Source organism: Neofelis nebulosa, chromosome 6, assembly GCF_028018385.1.
Source record: "Neofelis nebulosa isolate mNeoNeb1 chromosome 6, mNeoNeb1.pri, whole genome shotgun sequence".
NCBI lineage: Eukaryota > Metazoa > Chordata > Mammalia > Carnivora > Felidae > Neofelis > Neofelis nebulosa.
The window spans coordinates 123516548-123536932 of NC_080787.1; the positions used below are offsets into that span (position 1 = coordinate 123516548).

General features: G+C 39.4%; 1 protein-coding gene across 5 annotated transcripts in view; it reads right to left on the bottom strand.

Annotated features, from left to right (window-relative positions):
* The window catches only part of VNN1 (vanin 1), a 94351-nt gene that overhangs the window by 71637 nt on the left and 2329 nt on the right, over window positions 1-20385 (bottom strand). The window contains exon 2 of one of the 5 annotated variants that reach the window (XM_058735305.1): window positions 2382-2493. The exons of the other annotated variants lie outside the window; for them this stretch is intronic. The gene's annotated coding sequence lies outside the window, so the exon portion shown is untranslated. The remainder of the gene's footprint in view (window positions 1-2381; window positions 2494-20385) is intronic. 5 annotated transcript variants of the gene reach the window in all.

Here is a 20385-nt window from a genome sequence, read left to right on the forward strand (position 1 = left end):
AAATACCACCAGATTTTTTTACGGGCTGGAAAATAAACCCTAAGATTTGTATGAACCACAAAAGACCCCAAAGAGCAAAAGCAATTTTGAAAAAGCAAAGGAAAGCAGAAGGCATCATAATTCTGGACTTCAAGCTGTATGACAAAGCTGTAATCATCAAGACAGTATGCACAAAAACAGACACATAGATCAATGGAACAGAATACAAAGCCCAGAAATATTGTTGACCCACAACTGTATGGTCAATTAATCCTTGACAAAGCAGGAAGAATATCCAATGGAAGAAAGGCAGTCTCTTCAACAAGTGGTATTAAAACTAGACAGCAATATGCAGAAGAATGAACCTGGACCACTTTCTTACCATACACAAAAAATAAATTCAAAATGGATGAAAGACCTAAATGTGAGACAGGAAACCATCAAAATCTTAGAGGAGAACATAGGCAGCAACTTCTTCAACCTTGGCCATAGCAACTTCTTACTAGACACGTCTCCAGAGGCAAAGGGAAACAAAAGCAGACATGAACTACTGGGACTTCATCAAGATAAAAAGCCTCTGCAGAGTGAAGGAGACAATCAACAAAACTGAAAGGCAGCCTTTGGAATGGGAGAAGATATTTGCAAATGACATATCTTATAAAGGGTTAATATCTAAAATCTATAAAAGACTTATCAAACTCAACAGCCAAAAACCAAATAATCCAATTAAGAAATGGGAAGAAGACATGAATAGACACTTTTCCAAAGAAGACATCCAGATGGCTAACAGACACAAGGAAAGATGTGGATAAATCTTCAACCACGGAATGGCTAAAATTAACACCACAAGAAACAACAGGTGTTGGCGTGGATGTGGATAAAGGGAACCCTCTTACACTGTTGGTGGGAATGCAAACTGGTGCAGTATGGAGAACAGTATGGAGGTTCCTCAAGAAACTAAAAATAGATCTACCCTACAATCCAGCAATTGCACTATTAGATATTTATCCAAAGGATACAAAAACACAGATTCAAAGGGGTACATGACCCTGATATTTATAACAGCATTATCAAGAATAACCAAACTATGGAAAGATCCCAATTTTCCATTGACTGATGAATGGATAAAGAAGATGTGGTATATAGGTACAATGGAATATTACTCAGCCATCAAAAAGAATGAAATCTTGCCATTTGCAGTGACATAGATGGAGCTAGACTGTATTATGCTAAGTGGAATAAGTCAGCCAGAGAAAGACAAATACCATAGGATTTCACTCATATGTAGAATTTAAGAAACAAGACAGATAAACACAGGGAAAAGAAAAAAAGAGAAAGGGGGGGGCAAACCATAGAGACTCTTAACTATAGAGAAGAAACTAAGGGTTGCTGGAAAGGAGGTGTTCCGTGGGATGGGCTAGATGGGGGATGGGTATTAAGGAGGACACTTGCTGGGATGAGCACTGGATGTTGTATGCAAGCGATAAATCACTCAGTTCTACTCCTGAAGCCAACATTACGCTATATGTTAGCTAACTAGAATTTAGTAAAAATTTGATGAAAAGAAAGTAATCAAAATCCAGCAAATTCAGGAAAAGCTCTTTACCTCCTCCACACTGCCTGAAAAGAATTTAGATAGAGGATCTGCTCCAGGACGTGAGCTATCACCTTAGATAACTATGTTTTGACATGAACTAGGTGTGGCAGACAGGAAGAAACCTAGCAAGACTTGTTTCATCAAAGTCCTGTTTGTCTCACATTTCCTGAGAGGCCTAGCAAACATTTGTTTACCAACCATTTACTCTTTCTTATCTCCCTGTGAATTTCATTCCTTCCCTCTGAAGTCCCAGGCCCCACCCTCTTCTCCTTACTTCACAGTAACAGATATACTTCATTTTGCCTGATATCTTTGGAATTTCCATGTGCATGTGGATTCCCAGTACATACGAAATCAAATTCAATTTTCTCCTGTTAATTTGTCTCATGTCAGTTTGATTCCTAATCTGGCTAGATGGGCCTTGAGAGGAAAAGGAAATTCGTGCTCCCTGATATACCTACAGTAAAAGACAATTAGACTGATGTAACTCTCATGGCTCATCTCTATCCTCTTCTGAGTACTCCATTCTACTAATCCTCTGTCTAAATTGTTCTCCCGCTCTGGAAAGACTACATAATTAAAAGCAAAAGTCTGCCAATTTAATGCTTTTACAGACACTCCTGTAACTACCTTCAGAGAAGGGCCCCCATGGGGCCCCCTCCCAGAGTTGAAGAAACTGAGGAATTTTCTGGTAAACTGCTATATTCTTCCCTTAAACAGCTAAGAGGGAACTGGTGGATATCAGAGCCTGCAGACAGGATTCTGGAAAAACTGTCAAAGGCCAGTGAAAGATGAAAATTCTTACCAGAATCAGTTCTTCTGAATCTCTGTCTGTGATGCCCAGTCCAGAGAGGAAAATGAAATCTCACTGTTGTCCCTTCATTTCCAAATGCAAACCCATTGTGTATTGTTCTTTTCTCTCCAAGGGATAGGAATTGCCTTCTTTCTTGTCTCCTTTTGCGTGAATAGGCTAGGCTTTCTGCCTGCCTGGTACATGCAAGTTGTTTCTTTCTTTTGGCTGTCTGTGGGAGTGACTCTGGATTTGAGAAAGATAGGATATTTTGCACCCTCTTTGGGGGCCTGCTGGACACCCATGAGATGTTATGCAATACTGCCAGAAATATTTAAAATTAAAACTATGTACCCATGCAGCATTACTTACAATAGCCAAATTATGGAAGCAATCCAAGTGTCCATCGATTGATGAATAGATAAGGAAGTGAGATACACACACACACACACACACACACACACACACACACACACAAAATAAATGTAACTCAGCCATAAGAAAAGAATGACATTTGCAGCAAAATGGATGAATCTACAGGGTATAATGCTAACTGAAATAAGTCAGTCAGAGGAAGACAAATAGTATGTCATTTCATCATGTGGAATTTAAGAAACAAAACAAACCAACAAAGAAAAAAAAAGAGACAAAAAAAAAAAAAAGACTCATAAATACGGAGAACAAACTTATGGTTACCAGAGGGGAGATCTGTGGGGAGATGGGTGAAATAGATAAAGGGGATTGAGAGTACACTTATCACGATGAGCACTGAGTAATGTATACAATTGTTGAATCACTATACTCTACACATGGAACAAATATAACACTGTATGCTAATTATACTGGGATTAAAAAAACAACAAAGCTATGTATCCAGAAGGAAAGAAAAAAAAAAAAAGAGGATAATGTAGTAGGATAGATGGATTAACCTATAAAGTCATTTAATTTATAACCCAGTTCTTTGAGGAATTAAAAACAACATTTTTTTTTAATTTTATTTTTTAATATATGAAATTTACTGTCAAATTGGTTTCCATACAACACCCAGTGCTCATCCCAAAAGGTGCCCTCCTCAATACCCATCACCCACCCTGCCCTCCCTCCCACCCCCCATCAACCCTCAGTTTGTTCTCAGAAAAACAACATTCTTATAAATCTTTTACAAAACAAAAGTCAGTCTACAGGCTATTCAAATTCGCCTATTCTTTTACCAATCCCAAAACTTCTCTTCTTTATCTGAAAAACCCTGTAAATCATTGGCCTTAGAAAACCAAAGTCCTTCTTGGGAGAACTCCCTTTTTTTCTCTTCCCTTAAAGTTACACATCTTATCACGTCTTTGCAATGTAAATATAGCCCCAAACTACCTGAGACTGAAGGGGAAAAAAAGAAAGAAAAAGAGTCTTTTTTAAAATCAACTGCCAGGGCCCCTGGGTGGCTCAGTTGGTTAAGCGTCCAACTCTTGATTTCGACTCAGGTCATGACCTCACGGTTTGTGAATTGGAGCCCCATGTCAGAATATGACATGTGTATGTCTCACAGAATGTGGGAATGTGTGGCCTGCTTGGGATTCTTTCTCTCTCCCTCTCAATAAATAAATAAATAAATAAATAAATAAAAGTAACTGCTAAAAGGGCTCTTGTGCCCAGACTCCAACACAGCTTTCTTAAGATTAATTTAGGAGCAAATACAAATGTTAAAAATCTCCACAAATATTTGTAGCAAAATTAATTTTCAAAAGAGCTCTATTTAGTTGGTTTGAAGACCAGTGCTAATAAGGACTGACCATTCTAAACCTCCGAAAAAGATAGAAACTAACCCAAGTGTTTTTTTTCAAGTTCATGTGATCCAGGAAAATATTCGATATGAAAGCTGGTTTAAGGTTGTTGGTTTGATTAAAATAAACATGTCTTCAGAGCTATCAGCAATAAAATTAAAACTTTTATTCTGCCTGGGTTTACTTAAAGTCCTATAAATCAGTATTATCTCTGTTACAGAATATTAAAAAAAAAAAAATAGCTTGGAGGAGCGCCTGGGTGGCTCAGTTGGGTGGGCATCAGACTCTTGGTTTCAGCTTAGGTCATGATCCCAGGGTCATGGAATCAAGCCCCGTGTCAGGCTCCATGTTGAGGATGCAGCCTACTTAAGATGATCTCTCTCACTCTCCCTCCGCCCTTCTCCCTGATTGTGCTCTCTCTCTCTCTCAAAGAGTAAAAAATAAAATAAAATAATTCACAAAAAAGAAAAATAACTTGGAAGACAGACTTTGATGTATCACAAAGTTTTTATGAGTAACCTAAGCATAAATTGTTGAGAACAAGTAAATTGAATAAGCATAACTAAAATAAAAAAAAATAAATAAGCTAAACTTTTAAATAATTTTCCTAAATCTTACTGGTCACCTAGAACCTTAAAAAGTTGCTGAGTTAGGTTAAACGATGAGTTCAGTTAAATTTGTTAAATATCGGGGCGCCTGGGTAGCTCAGTCCAAAAAGTGTCTGACTCTTGATCTCACCTCAGGTCTTGATCTCGGGGTCACGAGTTCAAGCTCCGCACTGAGCTCCATGCTGGGTATGGAGAATACATGCATACATACATACATACATACATAAATTCATTAAATATCTAGATCACTTCCAAATAAAACAAGATACTAAAACATTAATTACTAAACGTAGGTTTATGTATTTTTGACTTCTAGTTACAGAGAAACTGAAAGATGTCCTGATCTGTTCATGCTCCACTGGAAAATTTAAAAAGGCATATGCTTCTAAAAATTATGAAATATATTCATAAATGTGCAAATCTGAAGAATTGTGCTAAGACAGACAGTTCGCAATCACTACTTAATGTTCACTAGACATGAAGGTTTCTAAGACTTCAAAATTCTAATGAATGTAATGTATTAGACCACCGGAAATAATAAGGGAAAAAGCTTTGTATGCAAAGAAAATAAGATGGATGTTTCCAGTGAAAAAAAATTATGAGATACAGAGATGCATTCTTGTTGAGGGAAAATAAAGTAATTTTGTCCTAAAGTGAGGCTGGTTATTTAAAGAGGGAAAACCTAGGACAAATCTGAGTTAAAGAAAGAAAATTATAGAAGGTTTATAGAAAAAAAAAGGAATTTGGAAAGAACTTTCAATATGTGATCAAGTTGGCTTCTGTGACAAGGCTGCAGCAACAGAATCTATAATGATTATAGCACAGCTGGATGAGGTCCATTCTGCTTCTGCAAAAATGGTTTCTCATTGCCAGGCTGTTGTCATCCTGATATCCGTATAACATGGCAACAGTCTGCCCCTGAATCAGAGAAATTGAGGTGGGTAGACAATGGCTGTAAATTAAATGGCTGTAAATAGTTGGGGCCATCGGAAACCCAAGATGGTTGCTTCGTTTTTGCCAGGTCCTTGACAAACCCCGTTTTTTGATTTTTGTGTTCCTTCGACCACTGTAGTGCATTTAAGATGACTCAAATTATACATAGACATTAGTGGGAAAGCCTCTCTAAAATTGCAAAAACAGTCTACCAAAATGTCTAACGTGTCAGACCCATAATCCTGAAAAAAACTGATTTTTGTCTACAGTGTCCTCAGACCATCTCCTTGTAGACTCTTTGAACCCCTACCTACAGCTAGACTTCATTCAATGGCCACTTAGTAGGGGTTACCAATATGTCCTTGTTATTGTATGCATGTTTCCCAGATGAGTCGAAGCTCTCATGGGATGGGGGTGGGATGCTGCTGAAAACTGTGTTTCCCACTTTGAGTATACTTTCTTTAATCTCCAGTGATCAAGGCACCCGCTTCACTGGGTGAAGCATCTGAGCCTTAATGAAAACCTTGCAAACTTCTTGAATTCTATCAATATATAACCTTTTGCTGATTCCTTGCTGTCTCATGTTATTATGGCCACTACTACTGTAAGTCTCTAATGCCTTATGCTCAAGCCTGTCATCAACAGGGTAAAGAAGCCTTCCTGGGTCCCAATTCAAAGGATCCCGTTGGTCCCAGTTTAGAGCCTCGTGATTGGGTATTCTGAATATGTCATCAGAGCAAGACCTCCGGCCCCGTTAGAAAGAAGCTTACCAGGTGTTCCTGACCACTGACACGGCTACAAAACTAGAAGGTGTACAGCCTTGGGTACATATTGCACAGGTGAAGAAGACTCAATCTGACCCCTGGTCCTGGAGACACTGGAGAGCTCTGAATCAAAGTGACAGGGAAGAGAAGTAGCTGAGGGAGACTGTTTCCACCCAAGATGCCAGATCGACTTCCTCCTTTAATTGAACATGAAACCCCTTGTCCTTTTTCACTCTTCTTCACTTCTTCCCCTTCCTTCCCTCTGGAATTGGCTGGGAAAAATAACCCCTTCATCTTTATCTCCCAGGCCATTTCTGAGATGGGTGACCTCTGGAATTGAGAACAACAACCTTTTATTTCAGGCAAGGAAGCTGAAATCTAAATGACCCCCTACATCTCGTTGGTTGACTCCCCTGAATTTGTATCATCAAGTTAGAAAAGGCCTACCAGGAGGCTCTTGTGATTCGGGACTCACTCCTTTGGCAGGTTCCGACTTCTCTGGCAAGGGATAAATATAAATGAGGCTGTGATCAGGAGCTCCTCTTTAATTCTTGAAATTGTTGCAGAATCCACTGCGAAAGCAATAGCTTCCCAACAAAGATCCTTAGACCGTCTGGCTAAAGTTGTTCTTGATAACAGGATAGCCCTTGATCATCTGTTGGCTCAGCAAGGAGGTGTCTGCTGTAACCAATTTCTCCTGCTATACCTGGATCAACACTTCTGCGGAAGTTAAAACTCCGTTACATAAGGTCACAAAGCGATCCATTTGGATTAAAAAGGTGACTCCTTCCTTGAGGTCTTTTTATTTGGTTTTGATTAGATTGGGCCTAGGGGACTGATGAGGAGCACAAAGGCAAGAGAAATGTAGATAAAGTTAAATTTCCTTACAACCTGCAGCCCACTGATAAATACTTGAGACCTGCAGAGTGTGACATTCCTTAAGGAACTCACAAACTGCCTGAATGTTAATGCTTTGCTAGAGATGAAAAGCAATCTTAGCTTGACAATAGCCAGATCTCCAGGATCCTAGAAGGTTTCTTTAACATCCAGAAATACTTTTAGAGACTTCCATTATCTCTACCACCCCAACTCCAAAATATATAATCAGTCATGCCTCACAACCCCAGTGCAGCTCTTTCAATACCCACAGGTCCTGTCCCTGCGCTTTAACGAAAGCACCTTTTTATGCCAGATATTTATCCAGATATATTTGATGCCCTCTCTTCATTCCTATTCTTATACAAAGCTGTCTTTCTTGGGCACAGGACAGTCACCTAAGTCACTAAGATGGTTGCCAATCTTAAGACTCCAATATCAGTTTTCCTCCTCATTGGTCACTGCAATCCCCTCCACATCTCTAGTCTAGTCACTTCTGGCCAAAAAACCTCTGCTTAGAGCCAGCTGAAACCAGTACGCAACTGAATTTAAAACCGTTGCAACCAGGGAGTGTTACGTGGGGAAGTCAGTTTTAAAGACTACATGTGTCGGAATGTCTCTTAGACCGTGATGGATTTCCACTTTATTATTCCTCATCAATGTCCCCTACTGAGTACTTAAGTTGTAATATTAGGTACTTCTGCTCTTGCAAATTCTTAGCATCTCCATGGGTTAAAATGGCAGTCTGCCTTTGGTCCATCTACTGGCACCTATTGTGTCCCGGAAAAAAAAAAAAATAGGGAAGCAAAGAGACGTCAACATCACTTCAGTAAACAAGCTGGTGTTCGAAACAGCTTTTTGAGGGATGCCTCTGGTTGCTTTGAACACCAGGAACCCTTGACATTATTCTGAATGAGATGCAACCCAGGAACCAGGGGAAGGGAGGCAATTATGGTAACGAACTTATGCACTTTTATAGGAACATAAGATTTCCCTCTTTTTTTTTTTTCTTTTAAGGTTTACTCTTGACATATTGGATAATGATTGTGTAAATAGGCCCCCTCCTCCTAACAAACCTGGGCTACTGGAGGAATCACCGGCCAGTTCAAACAAGGAGAACATTGGCTCTGTTATTATCCCTCCTCCTTACAAACCCTAAAGACTCTCCTGCTCCCAGCATGGCTGGACTTAACAGGAGCAGAATCCCCCATCTTCCAGGAGCTTCTCCTACATCTGGACTATATCCCCTTAGGGACGTTGTTAATGGAGAAATGGGCACTATTAGAACCCGCATCCCATTCTTCATGGAAGACTTGACTCATACAAAACAATTAGGATGATATTCTGAAAACTCTTCTCAATTTATTGAGGGTTTTCAACAAGTTTCTATTATGTTTCACTTGACCTGGCAAGATTGACATATATATATCAATATATAATGTGATATATATATATCACATTAACTCATGGCTGCACCCCTCAGGAAAAGAACCTTCTGGGCAAGGGCTCAAGAATTTGCTGATGAGCTAGCACCCAGAGATAAAGATCATTATGTAGTAGGGTAATGCTGGCCCAAATACCAAACCACATTGGAATTACCAGGAGGGTAGGATGAAAAGGAAAACATGAGACCATATGATCACTTGTTCAATAGTAGGAATGAAAAAAAGGATTCTCTAAACCTGTAAACTTTGCTAAAATTCAGAAAATTACTCCAGGAGCTGATGAAAATCCAGCTCTATTTCGGGGTCATTTGAAGAAGCCATACTTAAATATATAAATCTGGACCCAACCTCACCTGAGTGAACAACTACATTAAACGTACATTTTATAAAAAATCAGTTGGCACCTGACATCTGTCAAAAATTGACTAAAGTGGCTTTAGGGCCTCAAACCCCCACCCAGTGTCTACTAGAGGTACCTCCTGGAGTTTTTTGTTTTAATTTTGTTTGTTTGTTCGTTTTGCTTTCGTTTTTTTGTTTGTTTGTTTTAGTTTTCCGGGGGGGGGAAGGGTAAATTTTATTTTTTTCTCCAATTTTTAAAAAAAAATCTACTTAGTTAACATGTAGTGTGATATTGGTTTCAGGAGTAGAATTTAGTGATTCATCACTTACATATAACACCCAGTGCTCAACAAGACAAGCGCCTTCCTTAATGCCCATCCCCCCTTTAGCCCATCCCCCACCCACATCCCTCCAACCACCCTCAGTTTGTTCTCTATTCTAAGAGTCTCTTTTGGTTTGTTTCCCTGATGGACTTATTTCCCTTAGCATAATACACTCTAGCTGCATCCACATTACAGCAAATGGCAAGATTTCCTTCTTTTTGATAGCTGAGTAATATTGCATTATATATGTATGTACCACATCTTCTTTATTAATTCATCACTCAATGGACATTTGGGTTCTTTCCATAGTTTGGTTATTCTTGATAATGCTGCTATAAAAATCAGGGTGCATGTACCCCTTCAAATCTGTATTTTTGTACCCTTTGGATAAACACTTAGTAGTGCAATTGCTGGATGGTAAAGTAGTTCTCTTTTTACTTTCTTGAGGGACATCCTACTGTTTTCCAGAGTGGCTGCCCCAGTTTGCACTCTCACCAACAGTGCAAGAGAGTTCCCCTTTCTCTGCATCCTCGCTAACACCTGTTGTTTCTTGGGTTGTTAAGTTTAGCCATTCTGACAGGTGTGAGGTGGTATCTCATCAGGGTGGTTTTGATTTGCATTTCCCTGATGATAAGTGGCGTTGAGCATCTTTTTATGTGCCTGTTAGCCATCCGGATGTCTTCTTTGGAAAAGTGTCTATTCATGTCTTCTTCCCATTTCTTAATTGGATTATTTGGTTTTTGGCTATTGAGTTTGATAAGTCCTTTATAGATTTTGGATACAAACCCTTTATCGGATATGTCATTTGCAAATATCTTCTCCCATTCCATAGGCTGCCTTTCAGTTTTGTTGATTGTCTCCTTCACTCTGCAGAGGCTTTTTATCTTGATGAAGTCCCAGTAGTTCACGTCTGCTTTTGTTTCCCTTTGTCTCTGGAGACATGTCTAGTAAGAAGTTGCTATGGCCAAGGTCAAAGAGGTTGCTGCCTATGTTCTCCTCTAGGATTTTGATGGTTTCCTGTCTCACATTTAGGTCTTTCATCCATTTTAAACTTATTTTTGTGTATAGTGTAAGAAAATGGCCCAGTTTCATTCTTCTGCATGTTGCTATCTAGTTTTCCCAACACCACTTGTTGAAGAGACTGTCATTCTTCCATTGTATATTCCTGTTTTGTCAAAGATTAGTTGACCATATAGCTGTAGGTCCATTTCTGGGTTTTGTATTCTGTTCCATTGATCTATGTGTCTGTTTTTGTGCCAGTACCATACTGTCTTGATGATTACAGCTTTGTTATATAGCTTGAAGTCCAGAATCATGATGCCTCCAACTTTGCTTTGTCTGGTTTTGGAATCAGATAAAGTTGGCCTCTTATAATGAGGTTGGAACAAAGGTTTTCCTTCCATTTCTATTTTTTGGAACAGTTTAAGAAAAATTAACTCTTCTTAAAATGTCTGGTAGAATTCTCCTAGGAAACCATCTGGCCTTGAACTTTTGTTTCTTGGGAGATTTTTGATTACTCATTCACTTTCTTTTTTTTTTTTTTTTAATTTTTTTTTTCAACGTTTTTTATTTATTTTTGGGACAGAGAGAGACAGAGCATGAACGGGGGAGGGGCAGAGAGAGAGGGAGACACAGAATCGGAAACAGGCTCCAGGCTCCGAGCCATCAGCCCAGAGCCTGACGCGGGGCTCGAACTCACAGACCGCGAGATCGTGACCTGGCTGAAGTCGGACGCTTAACCGACTGCACCACCCAGGCGCCCCTCACTTTCATTTCTGGTAACGGATCTGTTCAAACTTTCTATTTATTCCTGCTTGGGAAATTTGTATGTTTCTTGGAATTTATCCATTTCTTCCAGATTGCTCAATTTGTTGGCACATAACTTTTCATAATATTTTGTTATAATTGTGTGTATTTCTGTGGTGTTGGTTGTGATCTCTCCTCTTTCATTCATGATTTTATTTATTTGGGTCCTTCCTCTTTTCTTTTTGATAGTCTGGCTAGGAGGTTATCAATTTTGTTAACTCTTTCAAAGAACCAGTTCCTAGTTTTGCTGATTTGTTCTACTGGGCTTTTTGTTGTTGTTTTTGTTTCTATATCATTTATTTCCACTCTAATCTTTATTAGTTCCTTTCTGCTGAGTTTCCTCAGCATTCCTTTTTGCTGTTCCTTTTCTAGCTCCTAGGTGTAAGGTTAAGCTGTGTATATGAGAATTTTCTTGCTTCTTGAGGTAGGACTACTGGAATTTTTAATAATAGCAGTATGGTTTTAAGACAAGAAAAGGACTGAAGAGCTAAATTGCAGGGACAAATACAGGCTCAAATATTGGCTGCCACTATCACAGATTCGCCACAATGCCAGACTAACCAGGAGCCAAAGAAAAAGCAGGTATCAGACAAAGGACAAGGTAAGATCCCATGCTAGAGGTGTGGCCATCAGATACTGGAGCAAGGAATGTCCAAACAAATGCTCTCCAGTAGGGCCATGTCCTATCTGTGGAGAGAAGGACATTGGAAAAGAGACCATTCTCATCTCCAGAGAAAGAGGAAGACAAGAATGTACTTCCCTGCACAAGTGCAAGTATATGAAGAATTCACATGACGAAGCTCTGAGGCTAGTCTGGCTCCCTTTGATATCAGGATGACTGAGTCCCAGGCTACTCTGGATGTGGAAGGTAATTTTTATCAATTCCTTATTGACACAGAAGACACTCTGTTCTTGTTCAGCACTCAGGCCCTACTGGTATTTCTTTTTCTTTTTTTTTTTTTAATAATTTATTGTCAAATTGGTTTCTATACAACACCCAGTGCTCATCCCAGGAGGTGCCCTCTTCAATGCCCATCACCCATTTCCCCCTCTCCCCCACCCCTCATCAACCCTCAGTTTGTTTTCAGTATTTAAGAGTCTCTTATGGTTTGCCTCCTTCCCTCTCTGTAACTTTTTTTCCCCCTTCCCCTCCCCCATGGTCCTTTGTTAAGTTTCTCAGGATCCGTACATGAGTGAAAACATATGGTATATGTCTTTCTCTGCCTGACTTATTTCATTTAGTATAATACTCTCCAGACCTCATCAAGATAAAAAGCTTCTGCACTGCAAAGGAAAAAATCAACAAAACTAAAAGGCAACCAATGGAATGGGAAAAGATATTTGAAATGACATATCAGATAAAGAGCTAGTATCCAAAATCTATAAAGAACTCACCAAACTCCGCACCTACTGGTATTTCTAACCATAAAATTGTTCATACAGAGGGGTAAGTTTACTTACTACTATCAGAGAATGCCTTTAACTTGTAAATACAGAAGTCAATTGGTTACTCATGTTTTTCTAGTCCTTCTGTCTTGTCCCACTCCATTTCTTGGATGAGACTTAACATATAAACTAGGAAGCAGTTTGCTCTTACTAAAGAGGACGGCTTACTCTCTTTAACACTTGGAGAATTAAAACCTTACCCTGATATCCCTTCTAATGTTTGGAAGGATGTAAATCCACAGATCTGGGATTGCAAGGTCCCATGATGGACTCTTAAAGCCCAACCAGTTAAAGTGATCTTAAAAGGACTCAACCACTATACCTCATAAACAATATCCTGTAAAGCTGGAGGCAAAAGCTGGGTTACAACCATGTGTTGATAAGTTTCTCAAACATGATATTTTAAGACCCTGCCAATCTCCTTACAATACTCCAACTTTGCCAGTAAAAAAAGCCATATGGGAACTATTGAATGGTACAAGACATAAGAACTATAAATGAAGCAATTTTACCTATTCATTCCATAGTGCCCAATCCATATACTATTCTCACCCAGGTCCCTGGTGATGCTAACTGGTTTAGGATACTTGATTTAAAAACTGCCTTTTTTTTTTTTCCTTAGGGGCACCGGGGTTACTCAGTCAGTTAATTATTTAACTTCAGCTCAGGTCATGATCTCCCAGTTTGTGGGTTTGAGCCCTGCATCGGGTCCTGCACTGACAGCTCAGAGCCTGGAGCCTGTTTCAGATTCTGTATCTCCTTCTGTCTCTCTGCCCCTCCCCTGAATATGTTCTCTCTCTCTCTCTTAAAAATAAATTAACATTAAAAAAAATAATAAATAATAAAAGCTTCCTTCTTTACATCCCTCTCAGTGCAAAAACACGGCCACTATTTGCTTTTGAATGGACCTCACCTTTCAGCCCACAGGCTGCTCGATTAACATGGACAGTTTTGACACAGGAATTTAGAGACAGTCTCCACCTTTTCAGGGGCTGCACTTAGCAAAGACCTATGTGATATATCCTTGCCTCAAAGAAGAATAATTTGATATGTGGATGATATTTTAAACTGCAGTCCCACCGAAGAAATGTCTGATAGTAATTCTATAACTTTGCTTAATGTATTGGCAGATGGGGGTATTGCATCATCCCTAAGAAGGCACAAATATCTAAACAGAAGGTACAATATCTGGGATATGAATTAACACCAGATCACTGGACACTGTTTACTGACAAGAAACAGGCTATATTAGATCTTGAGCCCCCAACTACAAAGAAGCAACGCCACACTTCCTTAGACATGGGAAGTTTTTGCCACCTATCGATTCCTGGATTTGGGCTCTTAACCACACTACTGTATGATTTAATGACTAAAGCCCAACAGACAGCCTTTCAAGCACTAAAAACTTGACAGCTGTCCACCCCAGCCTTGGCTTTACCAAATTTAGAAAAACCTTTTCCTTTATATGTAGCAGAAAAACAGGGACAAGCCTTGGGAGTTCTTATCAAGAAATTAGGAAATAAAATAAGAACAGTGGACTATTTTTCAGAGATATTTGAGAATGTAGCACAAGGGCGGCCATCTTGTCTTCAAGCAGTGGCTACAACAGCTCACCAAGAGGAAGAAGCTTTGAAACTTACTGTGGGACCATCCTTGACAGTAATGACATCACATCAGGCCCAGAGAGTCCTAGAGACCAAAGACCACCAAATAAACAGTGAAAATAACAGGAGACCAATATACTAAACATACAGGCTATGCTTTTAGATATTCTCAAAATAATACTTAAAACCTGTCAAACCTGTCCAGCTACCCTGATTCTTGGATGTGACCATCATGCCTCTATGCTAGAACATGACTGCTCAGAAATTATCAAACTTGTTTATTCTAGCAGACTAGATTGAAAAGACTCCCCTATTGAAAATGCAGACGATGGTTGGTTTACTGATGGCAGTAGCTTCCTGGATAAGGGAGAAAGAAATGCTGGATATGCTATAGCGATCTTAACTAAGACCACTGGGGCAAAAGCCCTTCCAGTGAATAACTGCCCAAAAGGCTGAATGAAGAGCACGTACCCATGCTCTTCAATCGGCCAAAGCCCTAAAAATTAATATTTATACTAACTCTAAATACACTTTCTTGGTGCTACATGACCATGGGGCAGGTTGGAAGGAAAGGGGATTTTTATCAAATCATAATTCCCCAAACAAATATGGGCCTGAAATAATCACCCTTCTTGAGGCTGTACACCTGCCTAAGGAGGGACCTGTAATTCACCTAGAGGACATCAAAAGGGTATGAATTTAGAGTCTAAAAGAAACAATTTGGCAAAGCATGCAAGTGAAGCAGGCAGCACAAAATGAACATATACCAGTCTTCATTCTAATACAATCCATAACTCCAGTCTATTCAGACCAAGAAATTCACATAGTCCAGGAATGAGGATATTAAAAAAAAAAAAAATACATGGGACTGGCTTACTAATAACAAGGGAAAAAAATCTTCATATCCAAAAATAACCAGTGAAAAGTAGTACAGGGTTTACAGCAGGCTACTCATTTGGGCAAAAATGCTTTAGAACATTTAATTTAAAATATATTTGATGATTGGGGCTCCTGGGTGGCTCAGTGGGTAAAGTATCCGATCTTCAGCTCAGGTCATGATCTCGTTGTTCATGAGTTCAAGCCCTACATCAGGCTCTGTGCTGACAGCTCAGAGCCTCGAGCTTACTTCAGATTCTGTGCCTCGTTCTCTCTCTCTGCCCCTCCCCCACTCACGTTCTCTCTCTCTCTCTCTCTCTCTCTAAAAAATAAATAATCATTAAAATATATATATATATACATATATATATATATATACATATATATATGTATATATATATATATATATTATGGAATAAATTTTACAACTACTATGAAATAGCTCTGTCGATCCTATATTGTTTGTGCACGAGTAAATTTGGAAGGTACAGTCTTTCAAACCAGTCTGAAGACTTGAACATATCCAGAAGAAGACTGGCAGCTTGATGTCACATAGATGCCTCCTTGCAAAAGCTGTAAGTTCCTACTAGTGTTTGTTGATACTTTCCCTGGATGAGTCAAGACCTTTCCATGTAAAACTGAAAGAACCACAGAAGTGACCAAAGTCCTGTTGTGAGAAATTACTCCTAGACTTGGCCTTCCATGAGCCCTTCAAAGTGACAATGGCCCTTGTTTTACTGCATGAATAACTCAACAAATAGCATGAGCTTAAAAATTATATATTTTTTACACTCAGCCTGGCATCACAATTCCCTGGAAAGGTAGAGAAAGCTAATCATACTTGAGTTTTTAAAAATATTTATTTATTTTTATTTTTATTTTTATTTTTTGAGAGAGAAAGAGAGAGCATGAGCAGGGGTGGTGCAGAGTGAAAGAGGTTGAGAGAGAGAATCCCAAGCAGGCTCCATGCTGTCAGTGCAGAGCTGATAGGGAGCTCGATCTTGCAAACATTGAGACATGACCGGAGCCGAAATCAAGAGTCAGATGCTCAACCAACAAAGCCCCTCAGGTGCCCCAAGCTAATCATACTTGAAAACAACACCTTACTAAACTTAGTCTGGAGATCCAAGAAAATTGGGTTACTTTCTTACCAATAGGACATCTCAGAATGAGGACTGCTCTAAAACAACTTATAGGACTAAGCTGTTTTGAGTTATTATATGGAAAACCATTTTACAGTGGACCTGTTATTAGATAAAGATTATAATACTTTATTAAATTACTCACTTAAAGCCAGGTTAATTCATAAATTACTTCATATACCGAACGTATGCTCCCCAAATCTAATTTAACTATAACTGAAAGCTTACCCCATGCAAGCCCTGGAGGCATGGTTTATTTAAAATATTGGAAGTCAAATATAGTGGAGGGCTTAAACCCCAAGTCCATATCAGGCCATATTATGTACTCCCACTGCAATAAAATTAAAGGGACACTCTTCCTGGACTCACATATCTAGAATAAAACCGGTAACTCCTTCATAGGAAACAATGAACAAACTAACATGACTTCTTACTCTTGTGGACCTGTAGAAGATGTCAAATGACGATGAAGGTTGTATAATTTCTTTTCATTCTCCGTGCACCCATTTTAATAGACAATTCCTTTCTACAATGGGCACAACATTATACTGGACTTCAGAATCAAATAGATTGTTGGATATGTGGAGTTTTGCCCATGTCACGTATGTCTGGGTTACCCTGATGTGTTTCTCCTTTACAAGGCACTGCTTAGTACTGCTTATGCACTTATGTTTTAGATATAATACATAATCCTAACACTAGCATGTATCGTGATAATTCTATCATTAGACATAATGTTTCTTCTTGGCCCATGATCAGTATGACTTGGAACTTTCCAGGTCATAACCAGACTTTTTCATACCCTCCAACTACTAAGGTTTTAATTGAATTCACAAGCCCACTAGTTAATGCCCATCAAGGAGTGCCTAGATCATAAAACTCTACTTATCAATTTACCCAGGACAATATATATACCAAATCTGGGATTAATATTTATGGCTCACACCCCTTCATTGGACAACTCAGTCAAAAGGCATTTTTACACTGGAAACAAAGAAACCATATATATGATACCTGGACAAACAGCACACGACATTTGGGCTGGCTATCTCTAGAAATCTGTTCTCAAACCATTGTATTCCAGGCTACTGATTGGTTTGCTTCTGATTGGTTTGCTACTGATTGGACAGGGTAGCCCAGAATTGGGTGGGTAGCTCCAAACGGGATCCAATGGTTATGTGGATCTAACCTATGGCCCTGGCTTCCTCCAGGATGGATAATAGGTCATTGCCCCTTGAGTCTTGCTTGGACTTATGGGTGTATTATCAAAACCATGACAACCCTGGCTAATCTTCCAAATTTAAAACAACAATGGACACGATCAATGCTTCACCGATATGATCACTTAATGTCCATCTTTGTTCCATCAATGGGACTAGAGAATGTCATTTGGCATATGGAAGCCCTTAATCAATAAACTGTAAAAGCACTAAATGACTCACAAAGCAGTATTTCCTTACTCAGTGCTGACATTAAGCAGATATGTAAAGCAGTTCTACAAAATTAAATGACCTTACATGCTTTAACAGCTGCACAAGTAGTTACCTGTGCCATTATCAAAACGGAATGTAGTGTATATATTCCAGAATATTTAAAAGATATATTCCAGATTATCACAAACACATAACAAGATTGCTAAAAGATATGAATCCCCAAATTGGCACTTTACATCATCCTTCTCTCTCCCTTAATGATTGGTTAAACTCCTGGACGGAAGGAAAATTTCAGTCCAACTACCACAGGTCTCTTTATTAGGCTTCTTTTTCTCATAATAATATTGATCTTAATTTGTGGTCTCTTCCAGTGTCTCCCTGCCTGGTGCCTAAGCTCCTTCACTTCCATGACTTCAAGCTGACAGATGAAAGAGATTCATGTATGTTGTCTGTCTTGGATTTGACTGCCTCTGCCTTTCGTAACTCCTTTATATAAATTCCCCAACTGACCAATGTTGACCCATAGATAGGGACATCTCTACATAGGAAAAGGTTACAGAAGACAAGACCTTCCACCTCAGCAATCTCAAAGATTTAATGGTCAAAATTGTTGGGGGGGGTGGGGTGTGGAGAGTCGGGATGGGAAGAGAATAATGAAGAGAACAAAGGCAAAAAAATGCAAATAAAATTTCCTTACAACCTGCAGCCCATTGATAAATACTTGAGACCTGCAGAGTGTGACATTCCTTAAGGAACCCACAAACTGCCTTAATGTTAATGCTTTGCTAGAGACGAAAAGCAACCTTAGCTTGACAATAGCCAGACCTCCGGGATCCTAGAAGTTTTCTTTAACATACAGAAATCCCTGCGTGTTAAACTCCAAAATATATAATCAGTCACACCTCACAATCACAAGTGCAGCTCTTTCTGCCCCTGGGTCCTGTCCCTGGCTTTAATAAAAGCACCTTTTTTGCACCAAAAATGTTTCAAGGTTTCTTTCTTGACTGTTGCGCTCAACGACCCAACAGCAGGGACTATGACTTCAAAGTACACTCCAAACGTCGGGAATTATCCCACTTATAGTAATCATAATAGCCTTCCTGGTACCTGATATTCTTTCAAAATTTTTAAATGCATCAGCAAAGGAACCAAGGATGACTGACTTATAGGGTGCAAACCTAAACTCATAATCCGCAGATATCACAGAGGTAAAGAAAAAAGTCATGACCTGTGAACGCCACACAAAGAATCAACAAAAGCTTCAAGAACTTCAGAGCAGTGGCATTACTGCCTTAAATTTTGATCACATCTCTCAGGTAAGTTGAAAGTCTGATCAAAAGGAGGGGATTGTTAAAAAGAAAATCACAGACCCAAAATGGCATCACTTAGGTTAAGGCCCCAAGTCAAGTAGGATGAGGGAGCCTGGGGCAAGCTGAGGGCAAAGTACAAGCTAACAGAACCCCCTGCCATCACTAGGTGGGATATGCGTGATATTTCTCAAACACCCCTGGCTGCCCAAGAACAGGGGAAAGGAAAGAAAGCAAATGGTTGACTGATAGAGATCACAGTCATGCAGGACAGGAGTCACCTTCAGTTTACAGATAACTTAGTAAAATGCAAAAAAAAGGCAATCTTATCCGTAGCTTAATCTCCAGAAACCTATAGACTCTGTTTCCTGGAGCCCTACTATCACCCTCATCAAGATGGAAGGGGGTTTAAGTACTTGCCATGATGATGTGGGAAACAAAGGCAAATGAAAAAGTAAATCCCCTTACTGCCTATGGCCCATCGACAAGTCCTTGAAACAGACAGAGTGACCTCCCTCTAGGAGCTCAGCTGCCTCAAGGTCCTGAAAACCTTGCTTCCAAAATACCTTAGAGACTTACTCTATCCCTGACCCCCTCCCAACCTGATGGTATATAATCAGTTACCCGTCACAACCCCAGTGCAGCTCTTTCTGCCCACGGGCCCTGTCCCCGTGCTTTCATAAAATCACCTTTTTGCACCAAAGACGTCTTCAAGAATTCTTCCTTGGCCATTGGCTCTGGACCAACCCATCATCACCCCAAAACCCCATCAAGTAAACCAAGACTTACTACCTAACCTACTGCAATTGCAACACCCCAAATGTTACCCTATGTAACCTGTAACCAGTCAACATCAAATTTCCTGGTCAATTCTAGACCACTTAGAAGGGCAACTTGGCCTAAACAATGCATTCCTTGCTAATAAATTCCTTTCTTCTCCTTCTCCTTCTTCTTCTATTTTATTTTATTTTATTTTATTTTATTTTATTTTATTTCATTTTATTTTATTTTATTTTACTTTATTTTTCTACTTATTTCTTTTTATGCCCTTTCTCTGCCTTTAAATACCTTTTTCTTGTTTAGCTCCGGGGAGCTCCCCCCCACTTGCAATGGGAGGCTGCCTGCCTGACTCATGAATCATTTCCAAAGACAATTAGATCTTCAAATTTACTCGGTTGAATTTTGTTTTTTTTTTTACACTAGTAATCCAGTAAGTAAAATGTTTCTGAGTTCTAGTGAGCCACTAGGGCAAATTAACCAAACCGAAGGAGGGGGTCCTTGGACCCTCCTTTGTATAACCAGTCAGTCAGAAGCACAGGTGACAATCTGGGCTTGACGTCTA